We start from the raw sequence: 16,943 nt of genomic DNA on the forward strand, positions 1-16,943 counted from the left end.
ATGCCTGGCGATCGGTGATCCTTGTTCCGGAAGAGGAGCGTAAGACGTTGGACGAGATACTCTCGATCCTCGAAGGTACCTATGGGAACACCGCGTCGGCGGGAACCTTGCGTCAGCAACTGTTCAATCGATTTCAGAGGGAGGACGAATCCATACCCCAATTTGCTAACGCGCTGCAGGACATGCTGAGCGAAATTACACGGCGCGATCCGGAAGGTCTGGGGTCCTTGGTCAACCCCAGCCTGATGTTGAGGGACCAGTTTGCGTTGGGCCTCCGGAGTATTCCCATCCGGCAGATTCTGTTGGATAAAATCGCCAGCGATAAGAAAATGACCTTCCGTCAGGTCCAAGTGGAGGCGGTCGCTAGGGATCGTAATGCTAATTTCGGACCTTACGCCATGGCCCCACAATGGTTGGCACCGGTGTCCGCTGTGGCCAGCCGAGAACCCAGTCCCATGGAAGCCTGTGTCCAAGATCTGAAGGCGGCATTCACCAAAGTCACTTTGGAAATGAAGGCAGAGATCTCCCAGTTGCGGGATGAGGTGCACAGGCAGAGAGGTTCGGAGGGGTCCGAGGATCGGGCGCCACAATGGCTGCCCAGGGAATCACGGTCCAATGTCGGAGGCGGCCGCCCCAGGGAAGGCCGGGGTCCCCGTTGCTACCGCTGCAATAGATTTGGACACATTGCCCGGGAGTGTGGTGAGCCTAGGCAGGATCCTTCTTTAAACTAGTGTCCCTCGCGGTAGCGGGACCACCCGCGGGGGAGATGGCCGGGGGAGAAACCACTATAGTGGATTCCGCCGATGTAGTGGGAGAGTGTCCCGTTGTGGTTGGGTGTCTTGGGGGAAAGGAGCAGAAATGCCTGCTGGTTACTGGCTCGCAGGTCACCACCATGTCTGAGGTTTGTTTCCTGGAACATTATTCCCATTTGAAGGATTCCGTGTTGGAAAGCTGGGTCACCCTCACGGCGGCCAACAACCTCCCTATTCCGGTTGTCGGAGTTGTGTGGATGGAGATCTCGATCTGCGGACAGGCGTTGGGAAAGAAAGGAATACTGGTCGTGGGGAGCTTGGGCTTGAGTCACGGGCCCGTGATTGTGGGCATGAACGTCCTCCAGGATCTCAATCAGCTTTTGTTTCGGGAGAAGGGTCCGCAATACTGGAAGGAGATGGGTGTTCAGCGGCCGGTACAACAGGCATTTCAGCAGGTAGGGAGAATATGTGAAGCTGAACATCGAGAGCAGTCCCTGGGAACAATTCGGACCGGTGGTCAGCAACAGATCGAGTTACCTCCCCGCCAGGAGATGGTCCTCCCCCTCGAGGTGCGGACTCACAAACATCTGGAGGGGTTAGAAGTCATGGTGGAACCCAATGGATACTTCGGAATGGACTCGGGGGTCATCCTGGCCCGAACCCTGGAGATAGTGAGGGACGGCCGGGTGTTGGTTCGGCTGTGCAATCTTCTGGACGAAAGAAAAAGAATCCCGGCGGGAGCAACTATTGCCAACATAACGGCTGTCACCAGGGACAGAGTGTCCGGGGGGCGGCAGGTCTTGCTGCATACGGACGAACCAGGATCCTGGTCCATGGCGGTGAGCCTGGATAAGGAGGAAGAACCCAGTACGGATTGGTGCGGTCGGGTTATTAGGGAGCAGATGGATGTCTGTCTGGACGAATGTAGCCCCAGTATGGTGCTGAAGTTGGAGCATATGCTGTGGGAACGACGGAAGGCGTTCTCCCGATATGAAGAGGATTTCGGATATACGGAAGATGTGAAACATGAGATACGCACTGGAGAGAGCCCTCCAATCCGTGAGAGATATCGTCCCATCCCACCCAAACTCTACCAGGAAGTCAAGAAAATGTTGCGGCAGATGTTGGATAATCAGGTCATTCGTGAGAGCAAAAGTCCATGGGCTGCGCCCATCGTGTTGGTGCGGAAGAAGGATGGTTCCATTCGGTTCTGCGTGGATTATCGGCGGTTGAATAGCAGTACCGTGAGGGATGCTTACCCGTTGCCTAGAATAGAGGAGTCTTTGGCGGCCCTGGGGAATGCTCGGTATTTCTCCACGCTGGACTTGGCCAGTGGGTATTGGCAAGTGGCGGTTAGCCCGTCGGATCAAGAGAAGACCGCCTTCACAACTCCTATGGGACTGTTTGAATTCCTGCGCATGCCCTTCGGGCTCACCAATGCCCCGGCTACATTCCAACGGATGATGGAGAGATGTTTGGGAGATTTGAACTTCGAAGCCCTGCTGATATACCTGGACGATATCATAGTATTCGCCCCCACTCTGGAGGAACATTTGGCGCGCCTGGATGTGGTGTTGCAGCGCCTGGAGAAATATGGGCTCAAGCTCAAGCCCCGCAAGTGTCATCTTTTGCAACCAAGCTTGGAATACCTGGGACATGTAGTGTCCCGAGAAGGAGTCTGCCCGACGCCGGGCAAGATTTCAGCAGTCCAGGACTGGGAGACACCCACCACTACCACCGAACTGCGCGCGTTTCTGGGGTTGGTTGGGTACTATCGGCGGTTTATCAAGGACTTTGCAAAAATCGCGGAACCCTTGCATGCCCTGCTGCGAGGGTTACCCACTACTAAGAAATCGCAGGTAGTGGCCTGGGGTGAGGCACAGGAGAAGGCATTTCGGCGCCTGAAAGAAATGCTCACGGAGGCTCCGGTTCTGGGATATGCGGATTTTGACAAGCCATTCCTGCTCTATACCGATGGCAGCCTACAGGGATTGGGAGCAGTTCTCTCCCAAATACAAGATGGCCGAGAACGAGTGATCGCCTATGGGAGTCGAAGTTTGAGGGAAACCGAGCGAAACCCGGACAACTACAGTTCCTTCAAGTTGGAGTTGCTGGCTGAAGTCTGGGCCGTGACTGAGAAGTTCGCCGAGTACCTGACCGCTACCCATGTGGAAATATACACGGATAACAACCCCCTGGCCTATCTGGAGACTGCAAAACTGGGCGCCCTGGAGCAGCGTTGGGTAGCCCGGTTGACAAAATTCAGCTATAAAATACACTATCGCCCAGGGAAGAGTAACGGGAATGCAGATGCGCTGTCGCGACACCCTGTGTCCATGCCCCCGACCCCGAGGTACCGCGAGGACGAGGATACGGAGGTCCCAGACTTGACCAGGATTGAGTGCCCAGGTACACTGGAAGGGTCACGAGTGCTTGAATGCGCTGCCCTGCTCCAGAATACTGAACTAGAGTGGGCTTCTCTACAGCAGAGTGACCCAGGGCTGAGCGTCATTCGGCGATGGAAACAGAAGGAACATTGGCCTAGCCAGTGGGAGAGGAGTCGGCTGACCCCCTACTGCCGGAAGGTCCTGAGGAGTTGGGACCGATTACTCATCCGCGGCGGAACACTGCGTCGACAGGTGTATCTCCGACACGAACTCAGGAGGGTGGAACAGATTGTGGTGCCGGAAGTATCCCTCCAGGCACTGGTGACGGAGGCGCACGATGGCGGAGCCCATTTAGGGGTAGCAAAGACCTTTCAGTGGATACAGCGCCAGTTTTTCGCCCCTCAGCTATGGACATTGGTGGAGAAAGTGTGCAGGGAATGTCGGAGGTGCGGGGTGGTCAAACCGAACGAACAGCATGCGCCAGTACATACCGTTCAGACGAGTCGTCCCCTGGAGTTGTTGATGATTGATTACGTTCTGATTGGGGAGTCCGTTAGTGGCCATCAATATGCCCTGGTCATGACTGATCATTTCACTAAGTTCACGGTAGTGGTCCCCACCAGGGATCAGACGGCGGAGTCCGCAACCAAATCCATTGTTGAGCATTTTGTCCGGCAGTTTGGGTGCCCTGAGAGGATTCATTCCAATCAAGGGGCTTGCTTCCAGGGGAAGTTGATGGAACAGCTTTGTCGACTTTACGGGATGCAGAAGTCCCGTACTACGCCGTATCATCCTCAGGGAAATGGTGCCTGCGAACGTTTCAATCGGACTTTGCTCCAAATGTTGCGGGTCTTGGAGGACACCAAAAGACGGAGGTGGCCCGAGTATGTAGCCGAGCTGGTATGGGCCTACAACAACCGGGTCCACAGCACCACTGGATACTCCCCCTTCTTTTTGATGTTTGGTCGTCCAGGGCGGGAAGCACAGGATTTGCACTTGACCGAGTTTCGGGAGGAAGGAGGATTGCTGCCAACCGATTGGGTCGCCGAACATCAGCAGCGGTTAAAAGTGGCTCACGAAGTGACTCGGAAGAGGATAGCCGACCACACTCATACACCCCATAGGACTAGAGGCGTAGAGCCTTTTGACGTGGGACAGCGGGTGCTGGTCCGCATGACGCGGCCGGGCGGCAAGCTAGCGGATAAGTGGGAGGTGCGACCTTATGTTGTCTGGAGGCGCCTCACCGAGGAGGGCCCGGTGTATCAGGTGGAAGCAACAGATGGGTCTGGTCGGTTGAGAACCCTTCACCGGAACAGCTTTGTCGACTTTACGGGATGCAGAAGTCCCGTACTACGCCGTATCATCCTCAGGGAAATGGTGCCTGCGAACGTTTCAATCGGACTTTGCTCCAAATGTTGCGGGTCTTGGAGGACACCAAAAGACGGAGGTGGCCCGAGTATGTAGCCGAGCTGGTATGGGCCTACAACAACCGGGTCCACAGCACCACTGGATACTCCCCCTTCTTTTTGATGTTTGGTCGTCCAGGGCGGGAAGCACAGGATTTGCACTTGACCGAGTTTCGGGAGGAAGGAGGATTGCTGCCAACCGATTGGGTCGCCGAACATCAGCAGCGGTTAAAAGTGGCTCACGAAGTGACTCGGAAGAGGATAGCCGACCACACTCATACACCCCATAGGACTAGAGGCGTAGAGCCTTTTGACGTGGGACAGCGGGTGCTGGTCCGCATGACGCGGCCGGGCGGCAAGCTAGCGGATAAGTGGGAGGTGCGACCTTATGTTGTCTGGAGGCGCCTCACCGAGGAGGGCCCGGTGTATCAGGTGGAAGCAACAGATGGGTCTGGTCGGTTGAGAACCCTTCACCGGGATATGCTGCGTCCTTGTAGGTTCCCAGAAGACGTGGGGGTTGAAGGTGCCCCCGGTGTGAACACGGCTCCGTTGCCTGGGGATGACACCGTATTGGCATCTTTGCCCAGAGTGACTGACCTGGATGAAGATTGGTGGATCCCAGTGGTTCCGTCTCATGACAATAGCCTCCTAGATGCTGGGGCCCCCCGGCCTGGGTTATCTCCTTTGCCTCGGCGATCTCAGCGCTCCAACCGTGGTGTGCCTGGTCCTCGGTATGCGGACCCGGAGTATATCTGGTCTCAGTCTACCTTTGTCGGGACTACAAAGGACAAACGGGGGGGAAATGTGAGGCGGCGGGCGGCAGCGCGCCGGAGTACGGAGGAACGAGGATCCGAGAGGATCCAAGTTCCTCCAATCAGCGGCTCCGGATTTGAAAAGGGCGCCGGACGCGAGCCAATCGCTGCTCGCGGCCCGGCGCCCAATGAGGAGTCGCCGCGGCGGACCAATGGGAGTCCGCCGCGTCATGGCTCCGCCTCCTCCCAGCGTCTTATATCAGGCGCTGGGCGGCGGCGGAGCTCAGTCGTGAGCCGGAGACGGAGCGGAGAAGAGCTCCAGAGGACCCCAGGAAGACGCGGGCGGCAGCGGAAGAAGCGGCGCCAGAGGAGGCCGAAGCCAAGCCTGGAAGGAGCAGAGGAAGACGGGACGGTGCCGGAAGAGGCGGAAGCGGCGGCCCAGCAGCGGAAGATCGGCGGAGAGTGCTGTGGAGAGAGGGAAGCAAAAGAGCTGACGAAGCTCCCCTCCCCAGCCTCTCCCACCGGTCCGGGTAAGAGGCCTTGGGCCTGCACCACGCTCCTATAGGCCCTCCTCCCTAGACCACCAGGTGTTCGGGCACTAGGCCCGTGGGCACATTCAGGCCCTCCCGGCTTGTGGGCATTTAGTCGGGCCCTCCCGGCCCGTGGGCGCTAGAGAGTCGGTGCGTCTGGGTTCGAGGCCAAGCGTAGTCGGGGATCCCCTCGACCCGTGGCCCAGACCCGAGTCGCCCTCTGCCACACGGTAGGCGGGCACTAGGCCCGGGGGGTACGTTCAGGCAATAGGCCTGTGGGAACATTAGAGGGCATTAGGCCCTAGAGTATTTTGGCCACCAGAGGTACATCAAGGTGACCCTGGGTATTAGGCCCAGGTCACCCAACTGGTAAGTTAGGCGGGCACTAGGCTCGTGGGTGAAGTCAGGTCTCCGGCCTGTGTGCAGCTAGGGGGCACTAGGCCCAGGGAATAAGTCCCCCGAGGTATTTAGGTAGTTAGGCCTGAGGCCCGTATAAGGGAAGGTACAGGAGGTGGGTAGGCCGTGCGGTGCCCACCCTCTTCCTCCTGCGGGTAGGGATTTCAAGGGACAGCACTGTGTTATGTTGTATTTCGATGTGTGATGTTACCGTGCAGGGCAAATTGTTGTTATAAAGTTTGTGCATAGTTGTGTTGCACCACTTACACTTAGGCCAGTTTGAGGGCTTGTTATAAAGTTAGTGTAGCGGACGCACACTAGATTAGAGTTAGGCCTTGCACGGCTGTTTTTCTCCTTGCCTCCTTACAGGGACCTGTAACTGGAGAAGATCGGAGTACAAGACGTAAGACGGTGAGTAACAACGGTCTGAGCGTTTTGTCCGTGTGTGTGTTTCTTTCTATCTCCCTTCCTTCAGGGTAACAAGGCGGAATTTCCACCTGGTGCGAAAGTGCCGATAGGTGAAATTCGGGCTCTGAGGCGGACGCCGGTGATGACCCCCACCTAGCCCGAAGGAGCGATTTTCTTCAGCCACGTAGGGCGTGCGGTTCACGGTTTGGGGGACGGTATTCAATAGTTTCTCCCTCTTAGGTTTTCTTGTCTCCGGGTCGTCCAGAAGAGTTTCCAGGACTGTCGAGGGTTCCGGCACCTAGAGTGAGAGCGTGCGGCGTCCGGTAAGTGGTACGCCTACACCTGCACGGCAGCAGGCACTATACGTCCCGGCGTTGCCCTCTCACATTATAAGTATCTGTTACTCTTTATATTATTTAAAGCATGTAAAAAAAAGAGTGTTAAATGTGTTCGGAGGCACCGTTCTCGGTGCCTCCTGCTGTCAATATATAAGGGCCGGAAATGGGGGGCGGGGCCAAACACCGGGCAGTAGAAGCCCATTAAAAAAAGCCAGATAAGCGGCACCCATAGAAGTGCCTCTGTGACAGGGGCGTGCTTTCAGCCCATATGAAAGCACGCCCCTGTCACTAACACTGATCTGATTGGGCAGTGGGCAGGGCCGAACTGGCTGACCAGCACCAAACCACCCCCCATTCCTGGGTTGGCTGATGCGAGCAAAACGCCCCCTGCCCCTCCGATTTTATACCAGCAGCGGCTGATAATCTGCCCCCTCCCGCTCCCCCTGCTGGAGTTTACAGCCGATAATATGCAGGGCAGCAGCGGAGGTCCTGCCCCCCTCCAAGGGCCGCCCGCCGCCGCCGACTTTCTCAGACAGCGCCAGTGTTCAGGGCCGCGGACTCTGGGGCACTGGCAGCGGGCAGCGCTGCTGCCATCGCTGCGCTGCCCGCTGCCAGTGCCCCAGAGTCCGCGGTAATGTGGCTACCTACTGTAGTGTTCGGGTTCCGGACAGGAGGGGGAGGAGGAGCCGCGTTCTCAGCTCCTCCCCCCAGAGTCCATAATACAGCCTGTGTGGATTGGAATTGGCTAGTCGGAGGGGGAGGAGGGACCTCTCCATTAGCTCCTCCCCCATACTCCCTAATGCTGCCCGTTTGGGATTCCCCAGCTAGAGGGGGGAGAAGGGGTCAATACTTCATGTCCCCTGACATGTCCATGTCCATGAGAGGGAATCAATTTCAATGTGCAGCAGCAGCGTGATTGTCCACACCACAGTGACAGGTAGGAAAAACAATATCCTGGAGTTGCAAAGGTGGCAAGTGCTGTTCAGCATTTCTTTGTCAGTCCATTGGCCCCCCACTCTCTCTTTCTATCTCCCCTCAGCTCCCACTCTCTCTTTCTATCTATCTCCCCCTCAGCTCCCACTCTCTCTTTCTATCTCCCCCTCAGCTCCCACTCTCTCTTTCTATCTCCCCTCAGCTCCCACTCTCTCTTTCTATCTATCTCCCCCTCAGCTCCCACTCTCTCTTTCTATCTCCCCCTCAGCTCCCACTCTCTCTATATATCTCCCCCTCAGCTCCCACTCTCTCTTTCTATCTCCCCTCAGCTCCCACTCTCTCTTTCTATCTATCTCCCCCTCAGCTCCCACTCTCTCTTTCTATCTCCCCTCAGCTCCCACTCTCTCTTTCTATCTCCCCTCAGCTCCCACTCTCTCTTTCTATCTCCCCCTCAGCTCCCACTCTCTCTATCTATCTCCCCCTCAGCTCCCACTCTCTCTATCTATCTCCCCCTCAGCTCCCACTCTCTCTTTCTATCTCCCCCTCAGCTCCCACTCTCTCTATCTATCTCCCCCTCAGCTCCCACTCTCTCTATCTCCCCCTCAGCTCCCACTCTCTCTTTCTATCTATCTCCCCCTCAGCTCCCACTCTCTCTTTCTATCTCCCCTCAGCTCCCACTCTCTCTTTCTATCTATCTCCCCCTCAGCTCCCACTCTCTCTTTCTATCTCCCCTCAGCTCCCACTCTCTCTATCTATCTCCCCCTCAGCTCCCACTCTCTCTTTCTATCTCCCCTCAGCTCCCACTCTCTCTTTCTATCTCCCCCTCAGCTCCCACTCTCTCTTTCTATCTCCCCCTCAGCTCCCACTCTCTCTTTCTATCTATCTCCCCCTCAGCTCCCACTCTCTCTTTCTATCTCCCCCTCAGCTCCCACTCTCTCTATCTATCTCCCCCTCAGCTCCCACTCTCTCTTTCTATCTATCTCCCCTCAGCTCCCACTCTCTCTTTCTATCTATCTCCCCCTCAGCTCCCACTCTCTCTTTCTATCTCCCCCTCAGCTCCCACTCTCTCTTTCTATCTCCCCCTCAGCTCCCACTCTCTCTTTCTATCTCCCCCTCAGCTCCCACTCTCTCTTTCTATCTCCCCCTCAGCTCCCACTCTCTCTTTCTATCTCCCCCTCAGCTCCCACTCTCTCTTTCTATCTATCTCCCCCTCAGCTCCCACTCTCTCTTTCTATCTATCTCCCCTCAGCTCCCACTCTCTCTTTCTATCTCCCCCTCAGCTCCCACTCTCTCTTTCTATCTATCTCCCCCTCAGCTCCCACTCTCTCTTTCTATCTCCCCCTCAGCTCCCACTCTCTCTTTCTATCTCCCCCTCAGCTCCCACTCTCTCTTTCTATCTCCCCCTCAGCTCCCACTCTCTCTATCTATCTCCCCCTCAGCTCCCACTCTATCTATCTCCCCCTCAGCTCCCACTCTCTCTTTCTATCTCCCCCTCAGCTCCCACTCTCTCTTTCTATCTCCCCCTCAGCTCCCACTCTCTCTTTCTATCTCCCCTCAGCTCCCACTCTCTCTATCTATCTCCCCCTCAGCTCCCACTCTCTCTTTCTATCTCCCCTCAGCTCCCACTCTCTCTTTCTATCTATCTATCTCCCCCTCAGCTCCCACTCTCTCTTTCTATCTATCTCCCCCTCAGCTCCCACTCTCTCTTTCTATCTCCCCCTCAGCTCCCACTCTCTCTTTCTATCTCCCCGTCAGCTCCCACTCTCTCTTTCTATCTCCCCCTCAGCTCCCACTCTCTCTATCTATCTCCCCCTCAGCTCCCACTCTCTCTATCTATCTCCCCCTCAGCTCCCACTCTCTCTTTCTATCTATCTCCCCCTCAGCTCCCACTCTCTCTTTCTATCTATCTCCCCCTCAGCTCCCACTCTCTCTTTCTATCTATCTCCCCCTCAGCTCCCACTCTCTCTTTCTATCTATCTCCCCCTCAGCTCCCACTCTCTCTATCTATCTCCCCCTCAGCCCCCACTCTCTCTATCTATCTCCCCCTCAGCTCCCACTCTCTCTTTCTATCTATCTCCCCCTCAGCTCTCACTCTCTCTTTCTATCTCCCCCTCAGCTCCCACTCTCTCTATATATCTCCCCCTCAGCTCCCACTCTCTCTATCTCCCCCTCAGCTCCCACTCTCTCTTTCTATCTATCTCCCCCTCAGCTCTCACTCTCTCTTTCTATCTCCCCCTCAGCTCCCACTCTCTCTATATATCTCCCCCTCAGCTCCCACTCTCTCTTTCTGTCTATCTCCCCCTCAGCTCCCACTCTCTCTTTCTGTCTATCTCCCCCTCAGCTCCCACTCTCTCTTTCTATCTATCTCCCCCTCAGCTCCCACTCTCTCTTTCTGTCTATCTCCCCCTCAGCTCCCACTCTCTCTTTCTATCTCCCCCTCAGCTCCCACTCTCTCTATCTATCTCCCCCTCAGCTCCCACTCTCTCTTTCTGTCTATCTCCCCCTCAGCTCCCACTCTCTCTTTCTGTCTATCTCCCCCTCAGCTCCCACTCTCTCTTTCTATCTCCCCCTCAGCTCCCACTCTCTCTTTCTATCTCCCCCTCAGCTCCCACTCTCTCTATATATCTCCCCCTCAGCTCCCACTCTCTCTTTCTGTCTATCTCCCCCTCAGCTCCCACTCTCTCTTTCTGTCTATCTCCCCCTCAGCTCCCACTCTCTCTTTCTATCTATCTCCCCCTCAGCTCCCACTCTCTCTTTCTATCTATCTCCCCCTCAGCTCCCACTCTCTCTATCTATCTCCCCCTCAGCTCCCACTCTCTCTTTCTATCTATCTCCCCCTCAGCTCCCACTCTCTCTATCTATCTCCCCCTCAGCTCCCACTCTCTCTTTCTATCTATCTCCCCCTCAGCTCTCACTCTCTCTTTCTATCTCCCCCTCAGCTCCCACTCTCTCTATATATCTCCCCCTCAGCTCCCACTCTCTCTTTCTGTCTATCTCCCCCTCAGCTCCCACTCTCTCTTTCTGTCTATCTCCCCCTCAGCTCCCACTCTCTCTTTCTATCTATCTCCCCCTCAGCTCCCACTCTCTCTTTCTATCTATCTCCCCCTCAGCTCCCACTCTCTCTATCTATCTCCCCCTCAGCTCCCACTCTCTCTTTCTATCTATCTCCCCCTCAGCTCCCACTCTCTCTATCTATCTCCCCCTCAGCTCCCACTCTCTCTTTCTATCTATCTCCCCCTCAGCTCTCACTCTCTCTTTCTATCTCCCCCTCAGCTCCCACTCTCTCTTTCTATCTCCCCCTCAGCTCCCACTCTCACTTTCAATCTCCCCCTCAGCTCCCACTCTCTCTTTCTTTCTATCTCCCCCTCAGCTCCCACTCTCTCTATCTATCTCCCCCTCAGCTCCCACTCTCTCTTTCTATCTCCCCCTCAGCTCCCACTCTCTCTTTCTATCTCCCCCTCAGCTCCCACTCTATCTATCTCCCCCTCAGCTCCCACTCTCTCTTTCTATCTCCCCCTCAGCTCCCACTCTCTCTTTCTATCTATCTCCCCCTCAGCTCCCACTCTCTCTATCTCGCCCTCAGCTCCCACTCTCTCTTTCTATCTGCCCCTCAGCTCCCACTCTCTCTATCTCCCCCTCAGCTCCCACTCTCTCTTTCTCCCCCTCAGCTCCCACTCTCTCTTTCTCCCCCTCAGCTCCCACTCTCTCTTTCTATCTCCCCCTCAGCTCCCACTCTCTCTTTCTATCTCCCCCTCAGCTCCCACTCTCTCTTTCTATCTCCCCCTCAGCTCCCACTCTCACTTTCTATCTATCTCCCCCTCATCTCCCACTCTCTCTTTCTATCTATCTCCCCCTCAGCTCCCACTCTCACTTTCTATCTATCTCCCTCTCAGCTCCCACTCTCACTTTCTATCTCCCCCTCAGCTCCCACTCTCTCTTTCTATCTATCTATCTCCCCCTCAGCTCCCACTCTCTCTTTCTATCTATCTCCCCCTCAGCTCCCACTCTCTCTTGCCCCCTTCCCCCCCCCTCCCTCTCTTTCTTGTTTACTCTCTCTTCCTCGGCCCCCCTATCTATCCACCCCTCTCTCTCTCTTTCTCTCTATTCTGCCCCCCTCCATCTCCCACATCAGTGTCTCTCCCTCTTGCCTTATTCCCCCATTTGTAACTGCTTGTAGTACCTTTTCCTTGCATTAACTAGTTCTGATTTGGGTGTGGTATGAGTTACCGGCGGCCGGGTCCCTGGCGGCCAGCATGGATCCCGAACGCCGGCTTACCGACAGCGGGGCAAGCCCCTCTTTTCTCCCAAGAGGGAGGAAAGGTGTCGGTATGCCGGTTGTCGGGATTCCGGCGCCGGTATACTGTGCGCCGGGATCCCAACAACCGGTATACTGAATACCACCCTTCTGATTTTTACTTACTGGCTTATTGCTATATTTGGTGGTCTCCCCCTATTCCTCCTCCCTCTCTCTCTCACCTCTCCAGTCACCCCCTATTCCTCCTCTCTGCCATCTCCCTCTGTTCCTCTCTCACTCCCATCTCCCCCCATTACTCCTATCTCCTGTTTCCCCGCTACTTCTCCTCTTTACCATATATACCCCTATTCCTCCTCTCTCTCTCTGCAATCTCCTCTATTTCTTCTCTCTCTCTCATCTCCGTCTATTCCTTCACTCGCTCCCATCTCCCTCTATTCCTTCTCTCTCTTCCTTCTCCCTCTATTCCTTCTCTCTCTTCCTTCTCTCTCTTCCTTCTCCCTCTATTCCTTCTCTCTCTTCCTTCTCCCTCTTCCTTCTCTCTCTTCCTTCTCCCTCTTCCTTCTCCCTCTTCCTTCTCTCTCTCTCTGCAATCTCCACTATTCCTTCACTCGCTCCCATCTCCCTCTATTCCTTCTGTCTCTTCCTTCTCCCTCAATTCCTTCTCTCTCTTCCTTCTCCCTCTATTCCTTCTCTCTCTCTCTGCAATCTCCTCTATTCCTTCACTCGCTCCCATCTCCCTCTATTCCTTCTCTCTCTTCCTTCTCCCTCTATTCCTTCTCTCTCTTCCTTCTCCCTCTATTCCTTCTCTCTCTTCCTTCTCCCTCTATTCCTTTTCTATCTTCCTTCTCCCTCTATTCCTTCTCTCTCTTCCTTCACCCTCTATTCCTTCTCTCTCTTCCTTCTCCCTCTATTCCTTCTCTCTCTTCCTTCTCCCTCTATTCCTTTTCTATCTTCCTTCTCCCTCTATACCTTCTCTCTCTTCCTTCACCCTCTATTCCTTCTCTCTCTTCCTTCTCCCTCTATTCCTTCTCTCTCTTCCTTCTCCCTCTATTCCTTCTCTCTCTTCCTTCACCCTCTATTCCTTCTCTCTCTTCCTTCTCCCTCTATTCCTTCTCTCTCTTCCTTCTCCCTCTATTCCTTCTCTCTCTTCCTTCTCCCTCTATTCCTTCTCTCTATTTCTTCTTCCACTATTCCTCTCTCGCTGCCTGCCGTCTCCCATTCCTCCCCTCTCCCTCTATGTTGTCTCCCCTCTATTCCTCCTCTCTCTCTCCAGTCTCCCCCTATTCCTTCTCTCTCCCATCTCCCTCTATTCCTTCTCTCTTCCTTTTCTCTCTTCCTCCTTCCCTATTCCTTCTCCCCCTATTCCTTCTCTCTCTTCCTTCTCCCTCTATTCCTTCTCTCTATTCCTTCTTCCACTATTCCTCTCTCGCTGCCTGCCATCTCCCATTCCTCCCCTCTCCCTCTATGTTGTCTCCCCTCTATTCCCCCTCTCTCTCTGCAATCTCCTCTATTCCTTCTCTCTCTCTCTCTCTCTCATCTCCGTCTATTCCTTCTCTCTCTCTCTCATCTCCCTCTATTCCTCCTCTCTCTTCCTTCTCCCTCTATTCCTTCTTCCACTTTTCCTCTCTCGCTGCCTGCCGTCTCCCATTCCTCCTCTCCCTCTATGTTGTCTCCCCTCTATTCCTCCTCTCTCTCTCCAGTCTCCCCCTATTCCTTCTCTCTCCCATCTCCCCCTATTCCTTCTCTCTTCCTTTTCTCTCTTCCTTCTCTCTCTTCCTTCTCCCCCTATTCCTTCTCCCCCTATTCCTTCTTCCACTATTCCTCTCTCGCTGCCTGCCGGCTCCCATTCCTCCCCTCTCCCTCTATGTTGTCTCCCCTCTATTCCTCCTCTCTCTCTCCAGTCTCCCCCTATTCCTTCTCTCTCCCATCTCCCCCTATTCCTTCTCTCTTCCTTTTCTCTCTTCCTTCTCTCTCTTCCTTCTCCCCCTATTCCTTCTCTCTCTCTTCCTTCTCCCCCTATTCCTAGTCTCTCTTCCTTCTCCCCCTATTCCTCTCTCTCTTCCTTCTCCCCCTATTCCTCCTGTCTCTCCTGTCTCCCCCTGTTCCTCACATCTCCATACTTCTCCTCTCTCTTCCATCTCCCCATATTCCTCCTCTCTCTTTCCCATAAATGTATAAAAATGTACAATATATATTAGCGTCCTGCTCATCACAAGTTTGATGAGCAGGCAGGCTGCGGGCATTGCCAGTAGCAGGCATTGGATCAGCGGCTGTAGGAGTCATCAGCTGTACTCAAAGGACATTATGGCTGCAGTGCCTCACCAGCTACTGACCTCACCGCACGCCACTGCTGGGGGGGCATTACTACTGTGGGCATTACTACTGGGGGCAGGGCCGGTGCAAGGTATCTCAGCACCCTAGGCAAAGCTTCAGCTTACCCAAACCCTCCCTCCCACAGCCTAACCCTCCCCGGCAACAAACATTCAGGATGCCGGCTGTCGGGATTCCGGCGTCATATATTTTTATTCTCCTAATGTGTTCCATGCCCCCATCTGTAAGTTCATTACTGACCTGCATCCTTCAGTTTTTTTGCTATATGAATTAAATGGTGCCCCCCAGTGGCCAGTGCCCCTAGGCAGCTGCCTAAAGCTGCCTAATGGTAGAACCGGCCCTGACTGGGGGGGAGGGGCATTACCACTGTGGGCAAACTACTGGGGGCATTACTACTGGGGGCATTACTACTGGGGGTGGGGGCATTACTATTGTGGGCAAACTACTGGGGGCATTACATACGGGGGCATTACTAACGGGGCATTACTACTGGGGGCAAACTACAGGAGGGCATTACTACTGGGGGAAAACTACAGGAGAGCATTACTACTGGGGGCAAACCACAGTGGGGCATTACCACTGGGGGCTAAACTACATGGGGGCTAACTACTGAAGGCATTACTAATGTGGGTATTACTACTGGGGGCATTGCTAACGGGGGCATTACTACTGGGGGCAAACTACAGGAGGGCATTACTACTGGGGGCAAACTACAGGAGGGCATTCCTACTTGGGGGCAGCCCTCCTACTTGGGGGCATTACTACAGGGTGGCTAAACTACTGGGGGGCATAACTACAGGGGTTAAACTACAGGAGGGCATTACTATTGGGGGTATAACTACAGGGGTATTACTACTTGGGGCATAACTACAAGGGTTAAACTACTGGGGGGCTAAACTACAAGGGGGCAAACTAAGAGGGGGCATAACTACAGGGGCTGAACTACAAGGAGGCAAACTACTGGGGGCATTACTAACGGGCAAACTACATGGGGGCTAAACTACTGGGGTCATAACTGCAGGGGCATTACCACTGAGGGCATAACTACTGGGGCTAAATGACTGGGGGCATTACTAATGGGGGCAATACTACTGGGGGCATTACCATTAAGGGCATTACTACTGGGGGCACTACTAATGAGGGCATTGTAAAGGGGCACTTCATAAGGGGCATCACTCCTGGGGACATTAGGGGCACTACTATTGCGGGCATTGCATAATGGGCACCACTACTATGGGTTCTATATAAGGGGCACTACCACTGTGGGCATTGTATAAGGGGCGCTACTGCGGTGGGCATTATGTGTATTACGGGGTGCTACTACTGTGGGTATTATTACTATTGTGTGACCACGCCCCATTTTGAGACCACACCCTTTTAGGCCACGCCTCTTTTCTGGCGGCGGGCGTCTACGTTTTACTTCTTTTTCTCCTTGGGGAGGGGGGCGAGTTCCACCACCTCTCTAGGACCACTTTAAGCACTGTGTAAGGGTAAGACAGACACTCTCACCACAGCTTACTGGGGTCACCGCAGTCGACATACACATCTTATTGCAGCTTACTGGGGGCACCGCAGCCGACATACGCATCGTATTGCAGCTTACTGGGTGCACCGCAGGCAACATATGCAACGTAGAGCAGCTATCAAAAATCCTGAGTTTTCCATATGTCAGACGCTGTTCGCCAATGGCACAATGGCATCAAATTTGTTAGCTAATGGGCAAAACCATGTTGCATTGCAGGTGGGGCAGATGTAACATGTGCAGAGAGAGTTAGACAGGGTCAGACTGGCCCACAGGGGTACCAGGGAAACCACCGGTAGGCCCCACTGCCTGAGGGCCCAATCCTTCCTCTAGAGATCAGGTTCCAGACTGTGCACTTGTATTATACATGGTAGATATGTTGCATTACACTGCACTAGACTATTGTGTATTTCAAGCCTCTGTGGAGGCTGGCCACACCCCCTTTGTAGGCTGGCCACACCCCTAAGCATGGGCCCCTATAACTGCATTCCCCCAGTGGGCCCTTCATGCCCCAGTCCGACACTGGAGTTAGATTTGGGTGTAGTGTGTTCAAACTGACATCTAAATTGCAGTGTAAAAATAAAGCAGCCAGTATTTACCCTGCACAGAAGCAATATAACCCACCCAAATCTAACTCTCTCTGCACATGTTACATCTGCCCCCCCCTGCAGTGCACATGGTTTTGCCCATTATCTAAGAAATTTGCTGCTGTGATCAGGTCTGAATTAGGCCCTAAGTGTTATATATTCTGTCCACAGGGGGCGTGTGTGTGCTGCCACACCGCTGCAGAGACATGAAATTACTATATACTGCAGTGACGTGCGGTGAGATGAGGCAAGTGAAGTCTGATATACTGTATGCAGCCGTGTAGTGTACAGGTAGCAGAGTGCAGCAGGTGTACCAGTGTAGCATACAATAGATATCGTCAGAGCC

General features: G+C 54.3%; 1 protein-coding gene across 1 annotated transcript in view; it reads right to left on the bottom strand.

The window, feature by feature from the left end:
- SLC6A5 (solute carrier family 6 member 5) overlaps nucleotides 1-16,943 on the bottom strand; it is a 180,187-nt gene that overhangs the window by 104,351 nt on the left and 58,893 nt on the right. The window lies entirely within an intron of this gene.

This window comes from Pseudophryne corroboree, chromosome 11 (genome assembly GCF_028390025.1).
Source record: "Pseudophryne corroboree isolate aPseCor3 chromosome 11, aPseCor3.hap2, whole genome shotgun sequence".
In the NCBI taxonomy this organism is placed as follows: domain Eukaryota; kingdom Metazoa; phylum Chordata; class Amphibia; order Anura; family Myobatrachidae; genus Pseudophryne; species Pseudophryne corroboree.